This window comes from Diadema setosum, chromosome 19, assembly GCF_964275005.1.
Source record: "Diadema setosum chromosome 19, eeDiaSeto1, whole genome shotgun sequence".
NCBI classification, from domain to species: Eukaryota; Metazoa; Echinodermata; class Echinoidea; order Diadematoida; family Diadematidae; genus Diadema; species Diadema setosum.
The window spans coordinates 2,582,290-2,605,480 of NC_092703.1; the positions used below are offsets into that span (position 1 = coordinate 2,582,290).

Below are 23,191 nucleotides of genomic sequence, written 5' to 3' on the forward strand. Positions count from 1 at the left end.
TGACGAAATAAACCTCAATATGCAATATTGCTCATACTTTCAAAAACATGGAAAAAACACAGTGAGGGCTCGAACCCACGTCTCAACGACTCCAAGACCAGGTCTCTACCTTTGAGCCATATAGGATTCGCATAGCCTTAGATGAGTTGGTTCGTTTTGACGCATAACCTTTGTGCATTGCACAATACCCGAATGCATTATGTTATGAATGTATAATTATGTCATAGAAATAACTGTCCGTCAGGGTCTATAGTCTCTGGGCCTTGGGACCTAATTCACGAAAATGCCTTCTAGGTCCATGTTTTGTAACAATTGCCTGCCTGGTACATGTAATGTGGTATGAGATGTTGGTTCTAGTAAATGTAATATTACATGTATATCTAGGTACTGCTCATCCATATTTCATGTTGGAAAATGACCATCAGTCCGACAGCCTGTATCTTATAATCTTGTAATAAAATACTGTGGAATAGAATTGCAAATGCGATCTATACTCCTGTCATTTTGTATGACATATCCTATGACCACCAAGAATGGCGATTCATTTGTCAAATGTGGGTCTGATTAAGCCATACATGTACCATGTAATGTTGTATTTGTGTGTTTAATTAATGGCGAACCATGCAGTTGCAGACAATGGCAGTCACCCTCATCAAATTTATGATACACTGTTTGAGGATTTGTGCAATTGTCATTATATAGACGCATAGATCTGTGTAATGCACCAACATACTCAACCATAACTTCCCTTCGGGGGGGGGGGGGATTGGCTTTATAGTAGTTAAACAAATGACAGGTGAATAATACATGTAGGTCTAGCTCAATTTGGTAATGAAAAAGTCCAGACTCTACGTACTAAAGTAAAACCATGAAGCTAGAAACAAATGATTAAACTACCTCTTATCACATTTTTAGTGTTTTTAGATTGATATTCAGATACCTTCAAACTATGAAAAACACAGGTCTCTTTTATGTGATTGCAATACTAATTAATTTTTCCCTGTATACTGTACTTGTACAATAATCAGAAAATATTTGTTTCCTGATTTAATTGCAATTATTTTTTTCTCATGAAATATCCCCATTTAATCAATACCGTGCTTGATGTGATTAAAATGTTAATCTTTATTGGGCTGCCATGCACACACACAGGATTTGACAAGCTAGGGGGCTCACCAGCTTCAATATTTACATTCTTTCTGCAAGTTTGTCCCACCAAGGGGCCGACAAGCAAGCAAGCAAAAAAAAAAAAAGAAACACGGTTATTAGCTCAAATTGTGTGCCACTTTCAGCCATTTTTGTGTTCCTGACAAGCTGACAAGCAACAACCCCCCCCCCCCAAAAAAAAAGAAAGGTCCTAAGGTAAAATTATACACCCCTTCCTCACCAAGTACAGATAGTTCTGATGTTCCTTTGTACTTGCATTGTCATAACAACCTTGTTCTGCTGATCAGAGTTTCACAATTGAAGAACTTTTGAGTTTGTTGCGAATTATTCAGTATTGTTTTTTATGTGTTTGTTTTTTATTCAAATTTTTCTTCCAGGTGCTCATGGATGAGCCAGAAAAGAAATGTGCCAGGTCAAGTTCAGGGGGAAGGCGCTGCATGGTTTATGGCTGTAGCAATGAAAGTAGAAATGTTTTTTTTTTTTTATGCATAAGATGCCGGGGGAGATGCCACCCACAGATAAACCATTCTCTCCTATCCAAAGGAGTTGGATTGCCTTCCTAGGAAGGAAGCGGAAATTCGACACTAAAGATGCTCGGACATACGCCAGACTCGTAATTTGCAGTGGGCATTTTCGTCTTGAGGATTACATCCCTACAATTGTCCTCATGTTTCAGAATGGGCTCCGGAGAAATCCACCAAACTTGAAGGCAAATGCTGTGCCAACGTTGTTTGAAGCAGAGCAGCCATTCCCATCCGTTTTGCCCCTGTTAGCAGAGTCTGCCCATAGATCAACATCATCATCTGCATCAGTTATTCTGGATACATGCCTACCCCTCCAACATCATCCCAACCAACTTCAGCAGTAACTGTAACAACATTTATGCCATCATCACCTCCAACAACCACTACAGTAACCTTCACCACAGCACTATCGACCATGACAACAACTGTGACGACAAAGAAGTCCATCCCATTATCCGCAGTACTTGACAACATCAGTAGTCGAGCTGCAAAAAGAAGTCATGACCTCAGTGCACACAGTAGGAGAAAGGTAACTTTTACTTACCCATTGCAACATATTCTCATATTCAAAACATGGTTTCGAAAGTAACTTTCAGTTTCATTAAAAAAAAATAAAAATCTGTTTTAATTTCAGTAAAAAATATACACAGTATGCAATTTGAAAGTGGTATCATGCTTTCTCATAATGTGCACGCATTATAACAGCATTATTTTATTAATCCAAGGCCATCAAAGGCTGGCCCATCTGACTGGCCTCAGTGCCCAACCTGCTTGGCATTCTATATTTCTTGTGCCCTTTTATTCTTTTCCCCATACATACTGTGGTATTAAAAATGTGCCCTATGGGGATTGGCCTTAGCCCTCAAAATAACAACATTTAAGGCCTGTTTAAATATGTATTTTGGTTGTGTTTGAGTGATGAAAAAAAAAACTTTTTGTTGTAAAGTTTGCTGATAAAAATAATTGAAGATTGGAATGGCATTAATTTGAAATACATGTATATCTAATTGACTATTACATTTTATAATATTTTAGATATATACCAATTAATTTTGTGATTGCAGGAAGTTGGCAAGATCATGCATGCATATGAGAAGATGTCGATTGAAGAAGCTAGGAAGGCAGAGGAGGCGAAATATGCCGACATTCGTGACAGATCGAAGGGACAGCAATTCAAACCAAAGGTAATTATTGTCGTACTTTAACCCAAACACAAATTGAGGTTTACATTCTGAGGCCTTAAAATGGACAATTATCCTCCCTTTTCATCTCACAGTATATCTCATATCAGCATTAAAAGGGCATTCATCCAACCATGCCCTTTCTTTTTGTTTGGGAGAGATGCTCTTTTGCTTATTCATTTCTGATATTCACAAGGTTTAGTATACTGATAATATGGAAATCATTTAGCCTAAGAGGAAGAGAGGGATGCTGCTCTGGCCACAGAGGAAGTCAGGGAACACAACAAATATTCTCTCAGTATTTCAAATTAGATTCAATATACACCTGTGCAACAGAGCAAACCAGTGATGTAGTGGTAAAATATTTTTGGGTATACTCCCGTACATTAAGCGCAAAGCTAAAAAGAAAAAAAAAGGAAATATTTAGGTTATCAGCCCCTAAAAGGGGGCCCCGCGCCGTAGTTTTTTCCCTTTTGATACTCATAACTTAAATATTTCCTCTTAAGTAAGTACCAATTTTAAGTATACGCGCGTATACCCGAAAATGTCGTTTTTCCTTTTTAAGTATACGGCGTATACAAGTGTATACCCTCCACTACACCACCGGAGCAAACGTAATAAATATCTTCTTCTTTTTTTTTTCTGCAGTGCCCTGAGCATGCAGGGCTGCAGCATTGAAAGGCAAAGAATCCATTACATTGCAAGAAGGCCTCTGACATCCCCTTATTTACTTGCAAAAGGCCAGTACATATTATAAGATTATTGCAATAATTTTTCATGTCATGACCCATAAAGCCCCCGGATCATTTAATAAAAAGCGATGTGTTACCTGTTAATTTATTTATTTCTTATTTTCACTTTAAAGAGGTAGTTCAGTAGTGGGATAGAGGGCGCTTCAGGTTTTTAACTCATTTGCTCGGTAGGAAGAAAATAACTATCAAAATTGGAGTAGAATATTTATTTACGAAGAAAAGTAATTTTGATTTGAGGATAATCCGTCCATAAACTGCTGAAATCTGAATGAAAACATGATTCAAAAAAATCGCGAGACCCCTAACGTTTTATTTGGATTCATCATTCAAAATTGACCGTTATTTACGTGCTATGCGCCGATTGGACGATTCTCAATTAATGCATTTGTTAGACTTATGTCCATAAATACGTTACCATACATTATAATTATAGATCTTAATAATCTGTTATTCATATTTTGGGAAAATAAAATATGACTGAATCGATCATAATATAATCGATTACACAAATGTTCAAATAATTCAAGAGCCAATTTTGTGCCGAAGAAATCCAATGTTTGTGCAATAGTTTCTAAAACTACTAAATAATATTCCCTAGCCTACACAAACTCTTTGCATGAGATATGAATATCATTTGAAAATCAAAACCACTACTGAACATTCCCTTTAATTCATATGCCCCTCTTGTTTATTTTTTTTTTTTTTTGCACAATAGATGATGGACCATAAAGTTGGAACCAAAGTTCAGAAGCGATCATGTCGAGTACAAGCAAGACTGAGATGTAGGTCACTTTCAAAAGGTATGCTAAAAACACAATTGTTGTACAACTTTAGACTGGAAGTCCTACCATCTCGCTGTCTGGGTTAAATTTTACCCCAGACAGCGAGATGGTAGGACTTCCGTTTGTTTATGGGAATGGCAGTAAAAATCAAAAATGTTCACTAAGCCTTTAGAAACAGACAGACTTATTTCTGTCTACTTATGCCACGTGTACTATGGTATTTTATCATAATTGAATATCAGCAAAAGTAATAGTAAAATGAAAAACTAATTTCACAGAGACATGATAATACAGAGCCTTTCAGAATGCTTTGCTTACCTGTTATCATTATAAAGCTCAGAACAATAGATATGGCCTAGTGATCCCAATGTGATCCACTTGTTTTGAGCTTTATAGTGATAACAGGTATTAAACCAAAGAATTGTGATTTGCACTGTACATGTACTTTAATTTTGTACATCTGTGTGTCTTTCAGCTCATCACCTTTCCCATTCCCTGCTCTACTTGTCTTTTTTAATATTTTTTCACTTATTTCTTTCTGTTACTGTTACTTTTAAATTGATCTCGTGTTCTGTATTTCTATCTTTCCAGCAATACAAACCAACGTTTATGAGAAGGAGAGTGTTGGTGTATTGGCAATACAGCTATCTGATGCAGCGACACAAACAAGTCCCTCAAAGGAAGAGGACAAAGTGGAAGGAGAAAGTGACGATGATGTTACCTATGATGACGAGGAAAAGGACCCAACATATGCTGGGAATTCTTCTAATGAAGAAGTTGTTGAAGTGTAAGTTTTGCCAAAATACGTATCGTCTACCAATTTGATCCCAGTTGTGTCCACCTAAGCGAATAGGTCCTCAATTTTACCCCCATCCCTCCATTCCCACCCCTTTTACTGCCTCTTTTGTTTACCTACAAAAGATGAGATTGCATGCTTATTCATCTACTAATAAATGTACCCAAGTAAACATTTATGGAAATTGAATATTGAATAGAAGAAACATCAATAAACGACAAGTAGTGATAATTTTGAAAATAGCTGATATTGTAGGCCGGGGTATTCTCTCTCTGTCGTTTGCAATTATTATGTTTTTATTTTGAACTTATGGTATCATGTTTTTGTTCATTTACATTTAGGTCAACTCCAGAGAGTCACCTTGCAGAGGAGAAATTTATCGTCTTCGAGTCGAACTTATTGGCCCTTTTTCGTCAATGTGGCCGTTGTAGTGGAACAAGTTGTTACCAAGAAGGTGCGGCCCAAGTCATTTGGTTCCCAACTGAAAATTGTCGCCTCGTGCTCAGATTGCCAAAAACAGTGGGAATGGAGGAGCCAACCCAACATTGGCAACAGGCATGCTGGAAACATCTTGATGTCAGCTGCTATTTTGTTTGGTGGAGCAAGCCCAGCTAAATTCCTTCGGGTGCTGAACCACATGAATGTAAAGGTGATATTCCAGCAAGCTGTGTTTAAAACTGCTGTTGTGATAATTAATTGGTTTATTGATTCATAGCATCAAAATTGAAAAAAAAAATAATCAAAGGCCTATACAGAGGAGGTATAGATCAAAGTAATACATGTATTTATTGGCTCAGAAGACAACAATCTTTCAATAAACTAGAAGAAATAAATGACAAATTTGAACTACAGTTTTGTGTTGGTCCATTTTTTCACCCAATTGTGTATAATGTTGTGATTTGTTGTGACACTAAATTTTTTAAACTAGGAAAACATTAAATAAAGAATTAAAAAATAATAAAATCTAAATCTTTGTTAAACATCATTTAGAGCAGGTCATCAGGTGGCAACTTTATATTTATTTCAAATTTGTTTAATTAATTTTCTTATCAGGTCATATCCATGAGAACCTTCCTAGAGCACCAACGAGACTTCCTGCAACCAGCGATAGTGACGGTTTTCAACAGAGAACAATTGCAGCTTGCCCGGCAGCTTTCTGGAAAAAAAAACAAAAAACTTGTTGGTGGGGATGGTCGAGCAGACTCACCAGGACACTCAGCAAAGTATGGCAGCTATGCTCTCATGGAGATGAGCAAGAAGAAAATCCTGGATGTGCAGCTTGTACAAGTGAGTTACTTATGTGTTTTGAATTACGTATAAAATCTAAAATAGGCCAGGCGCATAGTAAATTTATTACGACAAATTATAGTGATGATGATGATAATAATAATAATAATGATAATAATGATACTACTACTACTACTACTAATAATAATAATAATAATTATTATCCTGGGTGCTCCTTAGGGCGAATTTCGTTCCTTCTCATTGTTCAAAATTCCCTTAACTTAATTCAAGAATCTTTTGTGACTATAAAATAAACCTCATTGTTGCGATTGGCCCTCACGTTGTATCTATGCTAATAATGATAATTAAATCAAGGAGAGATTGCCATGCATAAGTGGAGTGTACATATGTGTGTGTGTGTTTCAAATACATTTTGCATTCATTATCTAATAAAATCATTTGTATTCATTGTAAATATGTTTCTCCTTGCCATCATACTGTAGTGTAAAGGGGTAAGAAAATAATTCAGAGTTCTTTGCTGTTTATGTCTTATACCATTATTGTGTTTGATTTGGTTTAAATAAACTATACCATACTATTATTCAACCCTTGGTTGAAAGGTGAGAGTCAGAACCACTACATCTTCCCTTTCTGATTTGGACAAAATAGGTGCAGGTTTGGGCAGATTAATGTATTCCTATTCCTTTATCATATGTATGTTTAGGGATCATTCAAAATTGATTATGTGTATTATGATACCCTTTTTGTGAGGGGAGACTAAGGGATCTGTTTGGCGTCCATCCGTCCGTCCGGCCGTCCGTCCGTAACGCTTTAAAAACTGGCATAACTTTGCTCCATCTCATCCAATTTAGACCAAACTTGGATGGTACAAGCTTCGTAGGAAACCTCAACTTTTGGTCATGTTGAAGGTCACTTCAAGGTCAAAGGTCACCTACAGGGGTCAATGAACTTTTTGAGCCTGCGTTAAATTTTATGTGTAAGTTTTGAAATCGTTCCATTAATTTGCAGCCTTAAGCCTGTTTGGAATCAAATTTGGGTGGTAAATGGGCATAAGTGATCTTAATCTTTCCTTGGGGTCAAAGGTCAGGTATGTAGGTCAGAGGTCAAATGAGGTCAAATGGTACATTTTTGGTGTAAGTTCCATAACTATGCAACTTTCTGCCTGTTTGAAACCAGACTCACGTGGTAGGTGCCTATTAGCGTTCTTAATCTTTTTGAGGGGTCAAAGGTCAAGTATGTAGGTCAAAGGTCAAATGTGGTCAAATGTTAAATTTTATGTGTAAGTTTCCAATTTGGTCCATAACTTTGCACTGTACTGGCTGTTTAAAATCAATCTTGGGTGGTAGATGGCCAGTAGTGATCATAATCTTTTTGTGGGGTCAAAGTGGGAAAGCAAATAAAAAAAAGAAGAAAGAAAGTGGGTGAGACACATTACGGCTATCGCCTTGTTTTATATTATTTCTTTCAGAGCAATGAAGTGAGTAGCTCGAACGCCATGGAGAAAGAGGGGCTGAAGAGAGCCTGGACAAGGTTGATAAGATTGGTATGGAAGTTGACACTCTTGTAACTGATCGCCATACCTAGATCGCCAAGTTTGTTAGAGAGGAGCACCCAGCTATAAACCATCGATACGATGTATGGCACATTGCGAAAGGTAAAAATTTCTCTTTGTGATATTCACTTGCTCTATATGTATCTTTGTGAGTTACAGGAATAATATACTGTATACGCTATGATTTTTGCGAGGGTATTATTTTCGCGAATTTCGCGAGTCTGACATTGCGGAAATTTCCACTTTAATACATGTGCTATTTATACTAATGGACACATCATAAAAAATGTGAAATTAAACCCTCGCGAAGTTTGCGATCTAGTCCAAAATGAAAAATTATGTACGCGAAATATATAGCGTCTACAGAAGTATTTTGTACAATTTATGAAATGCACATACTACATGTACTTCAAGTACTTCCAATACATAATAAAGAATTCAAAATACTTTGTCTAAGCATTTAACTATTAAAAGTCAAGTTATGTCTTGCTTTGATCTTCAATGCTTGATCCTCAAAATTGCAATTTTCTCGCTCTCTGTAAATCCATCTATTATTTTGATTGTTTGTGTTTATGTGAATGCAGGTGCCCAGAAGAAGGTTACTGCCATCTCCAAGCTGAAAGATTGTGAGGCAGCTGCACTATGGAAGAAGTCCATCAACACTCACATATATTGGTGCGCTTCATCAACCCCAGACGGTGATGGGGATACCATGGTCGCCGAGTACAAATCCCTGTTCAATCATATCAAAAACGTCCACCATCATGATACGGCAAACTTCCCAAAGTGCCTGCATGCCGAGCAATACCCTGAGCGTGAATGGCTTCGTGAAGGTGTGTCGCAAAAATTATTTATTTGCTGAAATATGCAAATAATAAACAGTCATCTATACTAAAGTAGAAACTCGGAATATTCCTGTTATAGCAAGGAAATATTCTTGTCCCACCTCTTTACATTAACCACGATATAACCAGATTCATGCCACGACAAGATCATTGTAATGGTCTCAAAGACCATGTTATACTGAGTTTTGCAGTATGCCATCCTATTTGTGTTAGAATTATGGGGAAATTGGTCATTCAAAAATTTGTTTCTGCAATGTAGCCAGTGGACCCATGTTAAAATGAGGTTAGATACATGATTTCCGATCTAACAAATTAAATTTGCTGGTCCAACCTCTGTGTTTTATTTTACGATATAATGAAATTTTTCTGTAGAACAACTCGATTGTCATGGTCCCAGAACCTTAGTGTAATGAGGTTCCACTGTATTGATGGAATGTAAATATTGAAGTATGCATTGGGAAGCTGAACATTTCAGTCCTCAGATATAATCATTCATTACTAGAGAATCATGGTTTCCATATGTGCATGTATGTACTTTCATTTTTGTTTTGTTTTTTGTTTTGGGTTTGTAATTGTAAATTTCATTATGCCTATCTCTGTTGTTTTTGCTTTCAGACAGCAAAGTCTACCTCAAACTCACAGATGAACTTCTCAAGACCCGCACATTGAATGACATCAAGAAGATGTCACCTCTGGCCCAAACAAGCTGTGTGGAGGCGTTTCACAGCGTGTTACTCTACTGGTGCCCCAAGATGATTGCGTATTCCTACACTGGAATGAAATGTCGGTAAGGACTATGATAGTGTAATGCTCTAACAACCATGCAATTTTTTACGGAAAAAAAATTACTGCCATTCTGGTTAAATCACCTTGTCCTCATGAAAATAAAAAAAAAAATGATAAGGGAATAAAGAAACAAGAGAGTGAATTGAATATACAAGTGAAGGAAAATGAATATTTTTTTTCTCTTCTAGGGAAATTGTCATGGGGCAATTTGTTTAATTTTTACAAACATGATAAACATATATAAATATGTATATTTTCATAAGTCACCCATAAGGCCGCAATGTATTAAGTTGGTTTTTTTTATTTATTTTATTTTTATATCACAGTATATTCCCACTGTTACTAAATGCCTATTTAATAAATTAAATGAATATATAAAAAGTAAACAATCGGTAAAATACCTCAAAATACTATTAGGAATCATATTAACTTTGCCCTCTACCACAAATCTGAGATTCTTTTCTTCCTGTATTTCCATTTTACAGACTGTACCTTGCCTGTCTCCATTGGAATGAGAATGGAGATAGAGAACAGGCTTCTGATGCTGAGGGGAGGCCAATCTACAAAATGACGTTTCAAAAGGCCAAGGAGGGAAGACCCACTGTAAGCAAAGTGCTCACAGCTTGTACATTTGGTGAGTATATCAATACGGATATTTAATGTCGGGTTCACAACAATTTCATGCGGACATGATTTTAAGATGATTTTGATGGCAATCCAAAATACACTTTAGAGCTTGAAAATTTTGAAATCTCACATCGTCTACTGTAAAGTGATTTGAAAATCAATTCAGAAAATCCCAGAATTCAATGCCCATTAAAGTTAGTCTACATGCACAGAGCAAACTATGCCCTTCATGTAGTAATGAGAATAACCATGTCTAGATGGGACTAACATGGCTCCAGCTATTACTAAGTTACTTTTGTGTTAGTATCATTGATAGATTTTCCCTCCACACACACACACACACGCACATACAACACACACACACACATACACACACACACCACTCACACACATCACTCACATACACACACACACACACACACACACAGTATCTCCCACCATTAGGTCAAACTATTAAACCTGTTATGGGTCTGAGCATTAGACATATGAATAACATAATGTTTTGTGGCCCGCTTGACACAAATAATACATTTTAAAAAACAATTTTTTGTCATAACATTTTTCCTTTTGTACTCAGGTTATGTCGAGGTTCTCATGTGTGAAACCATGAGGCTGGTGAAGACTAACGAGAAACTGAGGTCTACCATGCCAGAACTGGACAGTGTGCCAAACCTTGCCACGAGGCATCCAAGACCAGACAGAGCCAGAGCCATCAGAGAAGCAAAGGTTCACAGCAGGTTCTCCATCTAGAGGAACATCCCATTTGGTTGTGAATACTCACGCAGGATGAATACCTTTAGATCATAACTGTATTCAAATATATATTTTCTACTGCACATTGGTGGTATTATGAGATAAGAATCTAGAGTGAAGATCTACATATGATGATACTCAAGATCTACCATGAGACTGGTCAAGACTAACGAGAAACTGAGGTCTACTATGCCGGACTGGAAAGTGTGCCAAGCCTTGCCACCAGGTATCCAAGACCAGACAGAGCCAGAGCTATCAGAGAAGCACAGGTTCGCAGCAGTTTCTCCAAGTACATGTAGAAAAATATCTAACGCAGGAGAATACCTTTATATTATAACTGTATTCAAACTATACTACAGCACATTGATGGTTTTATGAGATTAAAATCTAGAGTAAAGGTTGACATATTGGACATATTCAGGACATCAAACCTGTTTTTTGTTGATCACTGAATTTTGTATCTATGTTAGTCTGCTGTGGACTTTGTTCCTGCTTGGAGTCAGGGAAATTGCCAAATATCTAACGTGCCATAAAGAAAGAATGTAAATGTATGTCCATTGCTGTTGCTGAAAATGTTTCACTTATATGCTTTTCATGCATATTATATATACGTTTGTATGTATTTCATTCATGTTGCCTGATCTGTAAAATAGTGGCAATGTAAAATGGGACTTCTCTTTTAAATTAACTCGTTCTCCTAAATTGGAAGACATTTCGGAGGTGAAAGCTATACATGATGTTTGTTTTTGTTCTTTTTTTGCCTTGTCTTTTGGTTTTTATCATACATTTGCATGAATGCTACTTGTTTTAATGGTAGCATTTGATGACATGTTCATGAATGTCATGAATTTGTTGTGTAAAGATACTTCATGGCAACCTCCATTTGTTATAGACTATCCAAAATATAGTTCCGTGCATTAGTATGTTGTTGTCATTATTGAGTTGAGAAATGTCTAATTGATATTGCCCGATCTGACAAAATGTGGTAAGCTGGGAATGCTGGGGTTCCGCCTCGGCCAAGACTTGTAGTGCTTATCCACAGCCTGTTAGATGTAAAAGGGGTCTTTGAAACATTGTCCAACAGTTCTGCAAGGGCATAATAATTCACAGACGATATTAGAGCTTTGTTTATCAGTTACTGTTACAGGCTATATATTTCGCGTACATAATTTTTTTGCGAATCTGGACTAGATCGGAAACTTCGCGAGGGTTTAATTTCGTGATTTTTATGATGTGTCCATCAGTATATATAGCACATGTATTAAAGGGGAAATTTTCGCGATATCAGACTTGCGAAATTCGCGAAAATAAAACCCACATGAAAATTATAGCGTTTGCAGTAGTCAGCCTTAAAAATGTAATTGTACATGATCTCATATTTTAACTGATTGTTTGATGTTATACATAGACATGACTGCAGGGATGCAGAGTGAACGATAATGCTAAGTTCTATATTCCAATGGCTGCCGAAGACTCTTGCCTTCAAATAATTCATACCTCATTATTGAATGATAATGCTAAGTTCTATATTTTAATGGCTGCCGCAGACTCTTGACTTCGTGCAATTCTTACCTCGTTATTGAACGATAATGCTAAGTTCTGTATTTCAATGGTTCAGAAGACTCTTGCCTTCTATACTTCATTATTATAAAGTTTAAAATAATCTGCTTTTTTTTTTTTTTTTACAGAAGAGAATGCTTTCATTTACCAGTATTATTTTTGTCCGATGACATGAAGGGTAGGAGGGGGCACAATAACATTTGGTTGACATGTTGCACACGAATTATTCTTGCACTTTTATACTTTTCTCATTACAGACGAGGAAGTTATTCTATCAATAGAAAAACACTTGCCTATTCTTCTCCCTTCCATCTCCTTTTTTATGCAACTGGGCCCTATTCTTGTTGTAATTTGATTCTTGTTCACTATTCTGTTGTTGTGTGTGTGTAAAATGAAAGGAAGTAGAGTGTAATTTGTACAGTGGACTCTCATTATAACGAGCACTGATATAACGAGGTTTCATTATAACAAGGTTTCATTATAACAAGGTAATTTTTGTGGTCCCAAAATGGTAAATTCCCTTTGTATTGTATTGTTTTTGTAACCCTGATATAACGAGGTTTCATAGTAACGAGCATATTTCTCTGGTCCCGAGGGCCTCGTTATAACGAGAGTCCACTGTACTTATTTGTTGTCGTGTAAACTGTGCAAGCTTTTATTTATGTATTTTAAGAGCTTGACTCGTTCAATTGCTTTTACTTTCAAAGATGTATTTAAAATTACAAAACCTGAAGTGCTGCCCAGAAACTGGGCATTTTCATCTATATATTTTTGGAATTGGGTTTTCTCGAAGTATCTGTACCGCAGTTGATAGATACAAGTATGTTTTATTAAAACGGTTGATACTTCAATCAAAGGCAAACCTCTTTTAGTATGGTCATATTGCTAGAGTCATTCAGCAGCAAAACCCTCTATTGATGTAAAAAGTAAGATTCCTTTTATAGCTTTTTTTTTGGGGGGGGGGAACTAGATTGCTGGCTGCCCCTAGTTCGGCTTCAACATGATTTATTTGGGGACAACTCCTGAAATAACAAAAAATGGCAATGACTTCATACAATTATCAGAATTTAACTTTCATGCTGTTCAATACATTTTATGTCTTTTCATTGAAGCTCATACATTTGTATGTATCTTGTTTCATTTAAAATAAAGAAATTGTATCTCATGCTTATAACAACATGCCATTTGTTCATGTTACAAATTTGTATTCATCAATTACCTGATTAGTCATGTAGCCGCATATTCACAGTCACACAAACACAAATCAATCTTGTTTACTATCACAGAACCACACATGGAACTTTCACACCTGCATGCACACACATACTGCCCAGGGCACAAACAATTGTCCAAATATTTGTGCACATTGGCGAATATTCCCTAACCCTCTGGAATTTTAATTTAATGGATATCACTATTTTTGGACAAGCACTATCTGTAGGCAAAATGTCAGGACCAGTAGGAAAATTATGTTAAATCAGTGCATGTACTCTATACCTTGATATTTGTAGATCAAAATTCAAGAATATGCGCCAATATTTACATTGACAGTAGTTTGTCGCTGGGACTGAACATGTAAATGTACATGTAGGTACACAACATGTGCAAACACGCGCAGACACACATCTGCACACATACTTTCACACCTAACAAAAGGCTTGTTTTCAAAGTGAATGGGTAAGCGTACGATAATTGTTACCATGCTTTCTCACATCCTCATACATATTTCAAAATGGTGACATCTCTACAATACAGTAGACACTTGATATAATTGGACCCAAGACCCTAATATTTTCTAAGAATAAAAGGGTTTTTGTTGTGATTGGCTTTCCCCAAAAAGTAATGGGCACTTTTTGGGAACACATTTGTCCTCGTACATGTAGATGCATGAAAACAACCATGCAATGGAATGTACACTTCTTATATGCAGTGATATAATTTGTTAACTATGACAAAATGTTATCAAAACAACAATAAAATACAATAAATCTATATGCTTTTCGCAAAAGATATAATACAGTCCTGATTCCAGAATTTTTGGTATAGTACTTTATAGTACAGGTAAATCCCGTTATAACGAAGTCGCTTATAACGTATGACTGCTTACAACGAAGCAATGCTAGCTGATGTCCCTATTCTCTAAATGTACAAACCAATGGTACAGCTATTCGCATATAACGAAATCTGCTTATAACGAAGTATTATCCGCGGTCCCAAGCGATTCGTTATAATGGGATTTACCTGTACTTGCATTGTCACACATAAAGAAAAATACTCTGGACTCTGAATTTCTGAAAGGTTTCTTTGTATTTAAAACATCAAGCACTAAATAAATCTGGCACTGAGACATGGTGAACATGACTCATGATGGACCACTTCTAAATAATATAATAATGCAACATAATAAGCTTCACATAGTATGGTCCTTTAGATGTTCATGATGCGTTTCCTAGTTCAGTTCACATTCAGCTGCCTCAGGATTGTCCCTTTGTACTGGTTAGCAACGTCCGGGTATGCCCTCATCACTCGTGCGTGGACACACGCAGGGAGCTGCACTCGGACATCTCTCCCAAGGTAGCCCCATATCCACCTGACAAACTGTCGATAGGCCACACATCTGTATTTCCTGTGAAAAAAACAAACAAAAACAAAAGAAAACAGACAAAACGTTACTTTCCACAATCAAAATTATGTCTCATTACATGAAAATTTTGCGAACCGTGTACAACCTAAAGGGGGGTGGAATATATTTAATGATTACTTATTGAGATTTTGTGAAAAATTATTATACTGGATCAACTCCAAATAAACAGACATTTTTTATTGTAATCGTTCTTTCATTTCATTTACATATTTCTACATAATTGGAAATTGATAAACATTCAACATTTTAATACTGCAAGTTGCAAGTACAGTATTTCAATGACTTACTCATTGTTTCTTGCCCTGAAGCTCTTTGCATCCCTCCTCCATTTCTTTGTATATCTCAACCATGCGATGTACAGGCTCAGTGTATTCAGAATCGCAGCTTCGAAATCCTCAGCATCGGAAACACAACGCACATTGTTTCTTTCGGCCTCCGTCTCTGCCTCAGGAATGGATTGGCAGCAGATACAGTCATTGGCTTGAAATGAAGGCAGCACCTCGCATTGCCCACACTGACACCTGTTTACACATAAAATAAATGAGCACATGAATGCGACAGTGCCAATTTGAAAAGAATAAAAATAAATAAAAGAGCCGGTGGTTATTTTCATAATTTCTTTTAGATCAATTAATGATGCCAATTTGTGCGTAAAATCATTTCTTTTTTAATGAAACCTTCAATTGGGCTAATTTTTTTGATTATTCCTTTTAACATTCAAACAAATAGTTACAGGGAAAAAATCAGTATCAATATGTCTCATGCATTTTTGTGTGAATTTCTTACATATTTCCTTGTACATTTTGACCTTTTGTTTACTATATTATTATTTTTTTTTGGGGGGGTGGGGTATTATGGGTTTAAATTTCTGGCAATACTGTACTATTTCTTTTGGCTATGCAATTAAGGCCTGTATGCGTACGTTAAAAAATCAAGGGGTATTAATTGGTAAATCCAAATCAAAAATGCATTCTGAGGCCAGATATCTTGATTCAACAACAAAACTTCCTTTGCTAATTTCCCCATTTTGGCATAGTCTAAAAAGTTAGGATCTAGCTCAGACAAAGTCATGCTAATTGAATTGCTAACAGTTAGGCCCTTGCTCTCATTCCAAACTCAAAATCTCACAATCGAACTTGAACTTGAATCTTGTTCTAGTTCTATTGAACTGAAACTGAAAGGTCTCTATTCTCATGGTCGGACATCCGGGTATTTTGCGTGTCACGGGGTCATGGATAGCGGTTGGAGTGAAAACAAACCATAGTCTATAGTCGCGTGAGCCTGGAGTGGTAACGCTGTACGTGCTTTCTGCCGGGGCGCCCCGCGAGCGAGCATACAGTGTACTAGTAGCGCTATCAGAGCAAGCTGTACTACTAAGCTGTGCGGGCGGCAGGATTAGGCCCTAGGCCTACCCTAAATTAGGCCCTACCTTTAGTACTACTGCAGCACTAACGTCAGGCCTATAGACCTACCTGGAGTTTCTATGAGGTACTAAGTAAGCGTAGATATCGGGACAGGGCCTACTCAAAGAGGTTCTACTGCACATCTGGCCATTTTGTCGGGTCGTTGATCCAGAGAGTCCTGCCGCGATTTCATACGGGCACAGGTCCAGTCCGGCTGCCTTCAACTTGGCAAAATGCCGGGACCGATCGACAGGATCCAGATCTTTAGAATATTGCTGGCAAGACATGATGCATGTATCTCATGAATGACACAAATGACAAAATGAATAATGAAAAACAGTCCCCATGTGCATGTCGTCTGCGTAGAGTTGCACATAAATTATACGCGTCGCACATGCACAGCATGCAGTATGCGCATTATGCAGGCTAGCGCTTCCAAGCTGTTTGTTTTCACTCCAGTCAACCGGAAGTGACGTGTAGCCGACCGCAAGAATACTCTGATACTTTCCCAAATTCATGTTGATGGCCTGTGGCTGGTCTAATACATACTCACATTTCACATTATTCAATTTGATATGAAATCTGCTACAAATGGTGCTAAAACTTACCAATTTTGAACATTAGCTGGGTCAAGTCTACTGCGGAGATCGATTTCACCCGCGCCTTCGTCGCCATCTACTCCCGCTCTACTACCCGGCCAGCCACGGCGGGATTGCGAGGAAGAGGCTCGTTTTGATACGGCACAGGCTGGCGTTCAACTGCACCTGCACTGCCTGATGATCCTTCGACGTCACTTTCATCTTCGTAGTACTCGCCTATCTCCCCATGGTCGTTATCGTAAGAGTCCGAATCATCAAACGAATCCTCCTAATCTGGATCACATTCCAAAATGAGGTCCTCGATATCCAAGTCAGAGGTACCTTCTGCCATTTTCAACAAGAAAGTCTAGTCGGCTTCGCATCCTACACGTATTAGCTTGGCTTTGTATACAGCTAGCTATACGCTAGGTAGCGCTAGCTCGCGCTCGCTCTCTCGCATAAGATCGAGGCCTCATCACGGTGACGTCATCTCCCCGCTGAGAGTACAAACGAGCTGTTCTCTGGCTTTATTGAAACTAGTTATTCGTTTTATTAAGAAGGGCCTATGATTGGTAAGCGTTTCTAGGTGAATTCGAAACATGGTTAGAGGGAATCTATGGTACTTCCTCGTTATAATGAGGTATATATGACCCTGGTTTATGCATAATTTAGATTTCTATGCGGGCCTACTTTAAAGATGTGAATGTGTCTGAAGGTAAGATATAGAAAAATCACACAGCCCCCTTTGCTCTGGATAGTTGCTGAGGTAAATAATTGTTCAGACTGAATTAAAATCAAGATTCTTGTTTACGCCACTTCTTCATGCAACACGACGTGCTTTAGCTGAAAATAGACACGTGTATCATCCTCCCCGAGACAATATCAAATTTTCATTGCGTAATATCCAAGCAGTTTTTTTTTTCCCCTCATTACGACAACTTATTTCATTATCATAATGAGTTTATTTCATTTTCGGAATTACGAACCTCATTTCATTTTCGGATTAACGAGCCTCATTTCATTTTCGGATTAACGAGCCTTATTTCAATTTCGGATTAACGAGCCTCATTTCATTTTCGGATTAACGAGCCTTATTTCAATTTCGGATTAACGTGCCTTATTTCATTTTCTGATTAACGAACCTTATGATATATTCGGATAAACGAACCTTCGGAATAACGAACCTTATCATATTTATTCGGATTATCGAACCTTCGGAATAACGGACCCTATTTTATTTTCGAATCAGCGAACCTTCTGAATAACGAACCTTCGAAATAGCGACCCTTATTTCATTTTCGGATTAACGAACCTTCGGAATACCGAACCTTAGTTCATTTTCGGATTAACGAGCCTCATTTCATTTCGGATTAACGAGCCTTATTTCAATTTCGGATTAACGAGCCTCATTTCATTTTCGGATTAACGAGCCTTATTTCAATTTCGGATTAACGTGCCTTATTTCATTTTCTGATTAACGAACCTTATGATATATTCGGATAAACGAACCTTCGGAATAACGAACCTTATCATATTTATTCGGATTATCGAACCTTCGGAATAACGGACCCTATTTTATTTTCGAATCAGCGAACCTTCTGAATAACGAACCTTCGAAATAGCGACCCTTATTTCATTTTCGGATTAACGAACCTTCGGAATACCGAACCTTATTTCATTTTCGGATTAACGAACCTTCGGAATACCGAACCCTATTTCATTTTCGGATTTACGGGCCTTCGGAATAGCAAACCCTATTAGATTTTGGGATCAACGAACCTTCGGAATAACGAACCTTTGGAATAAGGCCACGAAATGTTCGGATTAACGAACCCCTTTTCATTTTCGGATTAACGAACCTCTAGGTATAGGAAATTTGTGTGTTTCGGATCAACGAACCTTCGGAATAACGAACCTTCGGAATAACGAACAGCACCCCCCCCCCCCATAACCACTCCCTACTCTTTTTCCTATTAAAGGCAGCCGATCGCCATCCCTAATGGTACGTAAACTCCGAACGACCGAAGTTTGTGCATGCAATTGCGCAATGCCAGACTCTCGGTGCTACAACTGTATATCCATAAACGTGTGGGACAATGCTGCCACTGAGACACGTGTGTGTGTGTGCATGTGTGTGTACGCATCATACACAAACATTGTCACCGCGAGCTGCGGTGATTGGAGGAGAGAGGCCAGAAGACGTGTGTGTATGTGTGTGTGCATGTGTGTACGCATCATGCACAAATATTGTCACCGCGAGCTGCGGTGATTGGAAGAGAGAGGCCAGAAAACGCGTGGCTCTTTTGGCCTCTCTTCATGCGCATGCGCACTGAATGTGTGCGTCCATTCGGAAGCTCACGTGGCTCGCTCGGACAGCCATTTTGGGTTAGGAGATAAGCACAGAGAGCGCTGTCGTGACCTACGCGTTTTGTTCGCTGACCCATTGAGCCAGCGCTATTCTCATTCGGGGTCACTACATTTGATACAGAATGGGGGAGGCAGCGTGTTGCGTTCGTCTCCGTGCCGCACAAACCACTCGCCACGACTGAGTGCCTTTAATAATGCATTGATTATATTTGAAAGTCGTCGATACACAAGTAAATTTGGAATTACTCGTAGTATAATTAAATGCCTATTGACCTATCGATGTGGCTGGTAATAGACAATGAGGAAAGTTGTGCTGTACAGCCAAAACTAATTATTGAATTAATAGGAATTTAATTGTTTGTATCTTATAATTTGAGATCGTTGTCCTTAAACAAGTGTGGACGGATATCGCGCTAAAGGCGGATTATAGGTCCGAGTGATGAGGGAATCGCAATGTGTGATCGTCTAGGGGATCCCAGACAAGACTATCTTGTTGTCGAAGTCTAGCTTGGCAGGTTGGGGCTTTTCTGCCATTTTTTCCCCAAAGGTTTTTTTTTTTTTTTTGGCAGTTTTTCACCCAATCCTGGGGTCACCTTCCCTCCGGGGACGTAGTTTATACAGTACATGAAATGTTTTCCACTTGTTATGTCAAACTCGTAGGTAAAGGTGTATTTCGGAATGTTTGTTTTATTAACAATTGTTATTGTGGCCATTTATGCATCAAGAGGCACCGTGAGGAAAGCCGGCGGGTCACGGACGCGCCCGCCTGTGACTAGTGCCGAGCACTTTTCTGATGCAGGGGGCTTTTGTATATGGGTCTGTACGCGCTTGTGGGTTCCGAGTTGAGTGGGCTCGCCTGTCAATCAGAGAAGTCCATTGTAGTTATACTCGATGGGGATACTTCTCGGATTACCATGCAGGGAGTCCTCCGACAAGGGCCTAAGAGGCAAGGCGGGATCCGGGGTGCTTGTCTGTAGAGGGCTTTTTACACTTGTAAAATTTTGCTTAGCCCCGGACCAACGGTGGGGCTAAGGGGAGCCTTAGCCCCACCGTTGGTACGGGACTATCCTTAGCCCACTTTCTGTTTACACTCGTTTTTGCCAAAGTGGGCTAGCCCCACCGATAGTACGGTACTATCTGGCCCTGCAAAATAGCAGGGGTTAGCACCGCAATTGCGGTGCCAAGCAAGTGAGTGTAAACAGAACGAAAAAATAATCCTGGGCTAAGCGACGGAGACGAAGTCCGACCCTCAATGACCAATCAGAAACGAGGTAATCAAGTGCTGCCGGTGCGTGCGTGTACGTGTACAGTACACAGCGTAATTATGAATATTCATTTGGTTTGGAAAGTCCGGGGCTAAGAAATACGAGTGTAAAAAGGTCAGTTTTCTCCTTAGCCCCGGACAAGAGATAGTACGGGACTAATTGGCGAGTGTAAAAAGCTGAAAAAATTGGTACGGGACTAACGATAGTCCTGGGTCAGAGAAAGTCCGGGGTTAAGAAACACAAGTGTAAAAAGCCCGTAGGTGGCCCGTACACAGAGAGCACTGCCATACAGTTGTTGTATTCCACGGTGCAGATGCTCGTCATGAGATGAATACAAATTTGCGGAGAGAAAACCCGGGACCTTCCAGAGTTAGACATAGCAGTGGCGTGTTTGAAAGCATTTGAGTATCTGAATATAAGAACGACCCAAGTCCATGGAAGACCATTTCGAGTAAACTTTAAAAAACTTCATATTTTTTTTTATTTGTTCATTAATATTCTATTTAACTGTGATGGGAAGGCAACATTATATGTGACCGTGCACCACAAAACGAACAAAAAGTCGCACACAGTGATTTTGTGTGAGGACTGAAAATAGGTGAAATGGGTCAACCTAACCAATCTTGAGTTTTTCATATTTTCTGAAAGAGCAAGTCTTTTTCTATATTACATTAAAGTTTGGGACCATAAAACAAACAGGAACTTGTGTTTTCAGCAGTTTTTTCAAACACTTTTTCGTGGAATAGTGTGATTAGTTGTTTCTCATAGAACCCTCTTCCCATTTCTCAAAAACCATGTCCATACACTTCACTTTCAACTCCAATAACTTTGAAGAGAATGACGCTACTGCATTGAAAATTGGTAGTAATCATATACAGAATGTGCTAATGAAGTATGCTCAATTTCACCTTAATCTGATAATCCTTTCATTGTTGTTGCTCCGGTGGTCAACATCCTGTTTTTTATTCAATTCATCCCACAGCTAGCATAGCTTGGTAAAGATTAAGCGCTTGAATACACCCTGTACTTCAGAGCCTGTTTCCTCAGTTCACTCTTTCCAGAGTGTGTCCTTTCTTACCAATATTTAGATAGGTTAAGAGAGTCCATTTGAATTGAGTTATACATCATTTTAAAGCTTAGAGTCTGCTCTTTCAAAATCTACTCTTAACTAAAAATCCATGTCTGGCGACTTTTTGTTTGTTTTGTGATGCAGGGTCATATATATTATTATGACAATTAACATTTACATTAATTGTGGAGAGGCCATTTTGTGTGACGGACGTGGGTCGTTCTTTGAATCATAATATGGACTTGGGTCGTTCTTTGATTCATATACATGGTATTCTGCTATAGAGATGAGAGAAGGACGAGAGAGGGCGCTATAATATGAATGTAAGAATGACCCAAGTCCTTCATTCTTACATTCATATCAGATTTAACTCATTTATTTCAGGCACTTCCGGGGGTAATTAGGATTTATCATTAAACTTATACACAAGATGAGTCCATGCATAAGCTACAATTTCCCATGTCAAACTGAATTTGGCCAAAAATTGGACTTGGGTCGTTCTTATGTTCAGGTCTTCATTTACTACTTGGATAATATTTCTGTTTGTCGATGTAAAATTACCGAATCCTGAAGCCGGAAAATATAATTATGTATAACAAACATTGGTATGATCATGTTGTTACTTTCTCGTCTATAAAGTGTACAACCCTATCATGTTATCATGAGTAACTATGTCATGTAATGTGGTAAGCACTTTTGTTTTGGTAAACTTGTACTCTCCAGTAAATCCACGAACATGCATACGCCATTCTCAGTTTGTATTTATGTCGGAAGTGCAGTGAGTGTAATTGGTATCATAAGTATTAAAGAGTTACACGACAGTATGAAAAAATACATCACAGAGAAAGAAAGACAACTTGAAACCTAAAGAATATTTTTTTCAAACAAGTGTTATATGAACCGTGTCCTAGGAAATTGTTTATTTCAACTTTTGACATACAGCAATTCGGATGAACAAACTCCTGCAGCAGTTATTAGGTGATATGCTAACGGCGTATTACCTATTGTGTTTGCTCGAAATTCCCATTTCTTTCTGACGAATTTTGTGAACAAAATATCTCAATAATGTCTTGACCAATTCACATGAAATTTTCAGTCATCATATCTCATAACTATATCTCAACACAGCAACATTTTCATGACGATAACTTATCTGTGTTGTCATCTAGGCGCCATTTTGTGATTTTCAATGAGCGATCATAACTTCATAACTAAATGTCATTTCTTTACCATTTTCGGTAGACATAAAGTTCAAGTCACGTCTGATCATCCTGTACTATGCTAATTACCCA

The 23,191-nt window shown here is 38.1% G+C and overlaps 1 pseudogene; it reads left to right on the plus strand.

Annotated features, from left to right (window-relative positions):
- Positions 1–2,106: 2,106 nt before the first annotated feature.
- Positions 2,107–11,010, plus strand: LOC140242889 (uncharacterized; annotated as a pseudogene).
- Positions 11,011–23,191: the final 12,181 nt, after the last annotated feature.